The sequence below is a fragment of the Pseudophryne corroboree genome, chromosome 5 (genome assembly GCF_028390025.1).
Source record: "Pseudophryne corroboree isolate aPseCor3 chromosome 5, aPseCor3.hap2, whole genome shotgun sequence".
NCBI lineage: Eukaryota > Metazoa > Chordata > Amphibia > Anura > Myobatrachidae > Pseudophryne > Pseudophryne corroboree.
Genome location: NC_086448.1, coordinates 638,783,263 through 638,789,708, shown reverse-complemented (window position 1 = coordinate 638,789,708; position 6,446 = coordinate 638,783,263). Strand labels below are relative to the sequence as shown.

Below are 6,446 nucleotides of genomic sequence, written 5' to 3'. Positions count from 1 at the left end.
TCCAATCAAGGAAATTCATCTATGAAGTGGTCTCTATTGATGCACTTTTTCAATTAAAGGGTATTCTTTATGGAGAAAGATACAGGTCATTTATTTCCAGCTGTGATTTGAGGACAATTATTATTATTTTTTATGCTGTACATATAATATTGATATAGGATATTCAAAATTGTGCATTAACTCCCATAGGGGGTTATTATCATCTCTTGAGAGTAAGTGACTGCATATTCAATTTTTGTGGTTTGAAGCATATACAAACTCCACACTGGGATGACACTTTCACTTCTGGATACATTTGAACAAGTTTTGTGATTTGAAGCACATACAAACTCCACACTGGGATGACAATCAGTCCTTTTTGATGTGTTGCAAAGCATGTATAAACTTCACACGGTTATAAAATTCAAGCATGATCAATGTGTTGTATCATCTTCCTGCTTTCATATAAGGGATATTGATTGGTATGAAATTTGTTTTGAAATCAATGATTTATGATATTTTTCAATCCCATATCTTTAATTGATTATATTATGCATAGGAATTTTAAACTTATTGAATCTTTTGACTCTGTGAATGATGTTGTGAGGCACGTGGTAATTCTACACAAACAACAAAGTGCGTATCATCCTGTTGGAGCTGGGTCCCTCATAATGGAGACCTAAGTCCTATGCATAGGCTATTGGGATCGTAAACATACAGATTTCTCTTTACTTACCTGCATCCATGATATGGTGTATATATATGAACTGCATATGGAAGCGTTTGGAGTTTTTGTCATCTGATGGTTAGAAGTCGCACCCAGGGAAGCCCACTCTCCTTGCTATTATGGAAATGGGTTATATACCATAGGGGAGTTTACAAATCGACTGTGGTACTCGATAAGTGTGTCATCCGCAACCAATACTCTAACTAACAACTTTGTCTCTCTCCCCTCTCCCGGTTTTTAGGAGATCCAATATTTCCATTTATTTATTTATTTATCATTATTATTATTATTATTATTATTATTTTTATATTTTTTCAGTGTTTCCTATGTGACCCAAGCCATGAAGATCCACCACACTAATGCATACTATGGCAATAAGATGAGCTACTAACAGTGCACGAATGCATTGCAACACTTCCAGCCGTGATAAAACCTTTTTTCCGTATATCCGGCCATCTAACAACGGTTACCTAGCAACTCCAGCCTCATAGCATAAACGGATGACTTTACTTCCGGCCTGACGTCCAGTTGAAACGCAAACTCCGGAACGCACGCGACCACATGACTTCCGGCCAAGAACGACACTTCCGGTCTGACGCGATCGTGGGATCCCGATATACAGAACATCTCAATTAACTATTCATACGGCAGCCACCTCCTCATGACTTTATATTTACACTTTCAGGTGTAAGAACATTCGCCAGCCTTCTGCTGTTTTTGATGTCTTTGATGTTTCCCTTTTTTTCATCAGCACAATTCCCTATTTAAAATGAGGGTGATGTCACTATGGACTTCCACCAATCGGAATCCCTAGTGATGTTAAGCCCTCCCAGTTCCCTCCCTCCTCTGCCTTAAATACAGCAGCTTTTTCCTTATGCCCTGACACAGTGAACAAGCCACCCTGGTGAAACGGTCCGTCTGTGCTCAGTGATGCTGAACTCTTTCTAGCTCAGATCACTTTTTGGGACTCCCTGGTATTGTATGTGCCCATTTGGACTCCAGTTATTTAACTGATACTGATATATAATCAATATTGTTTTTTTCCATGTTTGCTATTTTTGATCCTTAATTATTGCTCTAAACCATTTTCTGGTATTTCCTTTTAAATGTAATACTTTTTTGCAGAATCCTTTCTGCATAAGCAGGGTCTTATACCCATTTTGGTAAGCCTTTACCATGCAGCCTGTGTTTACTTTCCTTTTTCCAATTAATCGTTGATTTCATGATTGTTTTATTTCATAATTTACTTAATTTTTTGTTAATTTGTGATCTCACCACATTACCATTTCTTCTCCTTCTTCTAATTTTCCCACCACCCTTTTTTTCAATAGGTAAGCCTAACCCACCTCTCTCATCCACTGTCCGCTATATATCTATATAAGACAGTGGACAGCAGAAGGCAGGGTTTCCTCCCTATTCTGAGCATATCTCACTTCTATTTTTAGTACCCTCTCATCCAGATGCGAGACCACTCTCTGCAATGCTCACAGCAACAGAGAATCTGCGCTAGAAACTGGACAGCAGAAGTACCTTGTTGCTCACTACTCATTACACTCTCTCATTTGTGTCCTAGTGTTTATTACTGCCATATTTCAGCAGCAACGCCCAATCTCATCCGACCTTGGAAGCTAAGCGCTGATAAGCCTGATCAGTACCTAGTAGGGTGACCTCTTGGGAATATCAGGTGCAGTAAGATTGTGACCTCTGATCACAAACAGCAGAAGTGTTAGAGCAACTTCTGAAACTTACCTATTCCTTATCCAACTTTCCCGCAAACCTTCTATTTATCTACAATTGGCTTTGCCTTTAGGCTTATTTATCAATGCTCTTTTGTATCTTTAATAATCATACTTTTATCTTAAATGCTTTGTTATCTACAAGGATCTAGCCTTTTAGCAAACAGAATCTCTGCCAGGTGATTACCCTCAGTCATTTGACATTTCAATTATGAACCTTTGTGCCTCTCATCTATTCTCATGAGGTTTTAGACTAGGTGCTTACCTACAATTATCACTGCGGTGATTATATGTACATATCATTTACCTCTACTCCAATTTTGAATTTCGATTAACTCAGGCACCTTAATAATATTAATTTTTTGTAATTTTTTATGTTTTTCAGTATATTTTTCACCACAGGTGCCCATAATTTTGTATCAGGCTTATCCTGATTTCTGTCAATATATATGTTTACTTTGTGTTCTTGAACAATTTTTTTGTATCAAACTCCTCATTACTTTTATTCGTTATTAATTAAATGTTAAGTTTTAATAAACTTATTTCAAATTTCTAAGCGTGCCCCAACACAGAGTCTTTCTTTTTTCTTCTCTTTGCTTAACCATTACTGACTCTGGGAGCACCACCAACTCAAATAATTATTTAGATGTCTTCATTAAGAATCTTTAAATTTAAACTTAGTATCGTTGGTCATTCCCTGAACAGTTTTCTACAATCTGTGTATTAATCTATGTTCATCATTACCACATTTTTCCTGTGCGGAACCAAACCAAATTTCTGTTAACAATATTTGGATGGAGTTTACATTAAAATCGATTTCCTAAGCATGGCATGCTTGTTGTAGAATGTTCTCCTTAACTGTAGTGTAGCCGGCAGATAACATCCCTTGGCCGTTCCGAAGGTAGACCTTTGGGACGTAAGGCACAATGGGCACAATCAAACTCAATCTCTTCATTAGGATCCAACTTCAGGAGCTCATTGAAGATTTTTGTGAGAACATCAATTATACCCCCTTGTGGGATATCTTTCAGAACACCCTTCACTCTCAGATTATTCCGGCGGTCTCTGTTGTCCCACGTCATCTAATCTCTGAATATCGAGTAGTAAATGAGATTGTCGATTAATCACTGTGTCAACCTCGCTTCGTTTAGAATCTACTTGTTCAGCATGATCCTCCAGTGTTACCATTCGATTGCCAACGTGAGTTAAATCTGTTTGGATGAAGTCCATATGTACAGTATCTTGGCCACTTCCTGAATTCTCTGTTCAAGCGACTGCGAATCCTGTTGCAAGTCCTGTCTAGTAGGAAGGGAGCGTAGGTGGTTTGGCATTTCAGAAATTTCCTAACTCCCCATTTGAGAGCACTGTCGTAGAGAGGGAGGCTGGGTCTCTGGAATTTTAGAAGTCTTTGATTCTCAGATACCAGAGCTGAAGGAGAAGACGCCATTGCGACACTATTGGCGTCGAAAGGACTCCAAGGAGATTATGAAAAGCAGCAGACGATGAAGAATTGACCCGGGTTGCTGCAGGGATCTTGTTTGCACGTCGCTTCGTCATAGGGCCATCCATAACAAACACTTACATGTATTTAATAAACAGAAGAAGAATGCGGTTTTGTGGCATAGGTGAAACTAATCACTGTGCCCCCCCACCCCCCTCCCCGTAGAATCAGATAGTATTCATGATCTGGCAGACATCACATGGAGTGCAACATATATAATGAATAGGCAGCACACAGGAAACTTTATTGCTGTGGTAGTACCTCTGAGTGAACAAAGGATGGAGCTCCTGTACAGGCAATATTATCCCAAGGGAATACAGGGAGTGATGATAAAGAACAAGACTTTATTCCAACTTGGATGTGTTAGAAAGAGAACAAAGGAAAACAGTCCTCTCTAGGCAACGCAGACGTGCCCGGACTGCGCAGTGGGTGGGCCGCGGCAGCTGCGTGACGTCACACACAGCCTCTGGGACCCGGTAGCTGCACTGGTAGGAAGCTACTCTTCAGGTACAAAAGCATTGCCGCAGTGCAATGCTTTTGTACCTCTGCGGGGGCAGAGCGGAGAGGACTAGCCCAGTGCTGGGCATCCCCTCGCATGTCTGTGAAAGTGATCGTAGATGTGCTAAATTTAGCATATCTACGATCAAGTCTGAATTAACCCCTATGTGCGCTGTCCCTTTGTTAATTATGGGAGGGCACAAATTTATAGTTTGCAGGGGGGCGCCGAACACCCCAGCACCGGCCCTGGTGGCATAGCAGCATAAAATGCAGTATAATACAATGTGGGTACACACAATCCCTCCTTTTGGGTGCCAAGTACGTCCCCGCATCAGCTGCAGCTCAAAGTCCAGGGCATTCACTCTAACCAGCGGGACCCCGCGAGAGTGAATAGGGTGGCTCATCTCTTCTGGCACATGTGGCCAGTCAGCAGCAAGCAGGAGCGGGTCCTCCGAGTGATGCAGCGGTGCTTTCTCTCTGGCCACGGACCGCAGTAAGGAAGCACAAACAGGCGAGTGGGCAGTCGGGGGATCATCACGAGCACCAGGGATCTGTCCCCAGAGACACTGCAGGCCCTCCTTGGCAGCTCTTCCTAAATTAAGGTCCCGGCTGATGGACGGGTGGAGGCTGCAACCTGCAAGGAGGGTTGAAGACCCCCCTCTGGCTCTGCCATCACCACCCCTGGTATAGAGGTGCAGGGAAGTTGAGGCAGCATTACAAGGGGCTCAGTGCGGCAATCAGAACGCAGCAGAAGGGTTAAAAAATCAAATCAAACCAGGAGCTCTTTTACCCTGTGTATGCTCAGCTTCTTTCCGTGCAGTTGTTTTTTTAGGGTGGGGGAAAAAAAATCACAGGGTACTAAGTCCTGGCTATATAGAGGGTGTTCCGGTTAGAGATGAGCGGGTTCGGTTTCTCTGAATCCGAACCCGCCAGAACTTCATGTTTTTTTTCACGGGTCCGAGCGACTCGGATCTTCCCGCCTTGCTCGGTTAACCCGAGCGCGCCCGAACGTCATCATGACGCTGTCGGATTCTCGCGAGGCTCGGATTCTATCGCGAGACTCGGATTCTATATAAGGAGCCGCGCGTCGCCGCCATTTTCACACGTGCATTGAGATTGATAGGGAGAGGACGTGGCTGGCGTCCTCTCCATTTAGATTATAAGAGACTGAGAGAGATTTACTGGAGCTGACTAGGAGGAGTACTGTTACTGTAGAAGTGTAGAGACTGAGTGGAGAGAGTTTACTAGTGAGGACAGTGCAGTTTACTTTATAATCCGTTCTCTGCCTGAAAAAAGCGATACACAGCACACAGTGACTCAGTCACATACCATATCTGTGTGCACTGCTCAGGCTCAGGCCAGTGTGCTGCATCATCTATTATCTATATATAATATTATATATATCTGTCTGACTGCTCAGCTCACACAGCTTATAATTGTGGGGGAGACTGGGGAGCACTACTGCAGTGCCAGTTATAGGTTATAGCAGGAGCCAGGAGTACATAATATATTATATAGTGAGTGACCACCAGACACACAGTGCAGTTTATTTAATATATCCATTCTCTGCCTGAAAAAAGCGATACACACAGTGACTCAGTCAGTCACATACCATATCTGTGTGCACTGCTCAGGCTCAGGCCAGTGTGCTGCATCATCTATTATCTATATATAATATTATATATATCTGTCTGACTGCTCAGCTCACACAGCTTATAATTGTGGGGGAGACTGTGGAGCACTACTGCAGTGCCAGTTATAGGTTATAGCAGGAGCCAGGAGTACATAATATATTATATAGTGAGTGACCACCAGACACACAGTGCAGTTTATTTAATATATCCGTTCTCTGCCTGAAAAAAGCGATACACACAGTGACTCAGTCAGTCACATACCATATCTGTGTGCACTGCTCAGGCTCAGGCCAGTGTGCTGCATCATCTATTATCTATATATAATATTATATATATCTGTCTGACTGCTCAGCTCACACAGCTTATAATTG

The 6,446-nt window shown here is 42.3% G+C and overlaps 1 pseudogene; it reads left to right on the top strand.

The window, feature by feature from the left end:
• Positions 1-2,283: 2,283 nt before the first annotated feature.
• LOC134930433 (5S ribosomal RNA) lies at positions 2,284-2,402 on the top strand (annotated as a pseudogene).
• The last annotated feature ends 4,044 nt before the right edge of the window (positions 2,403-6,446 follow it).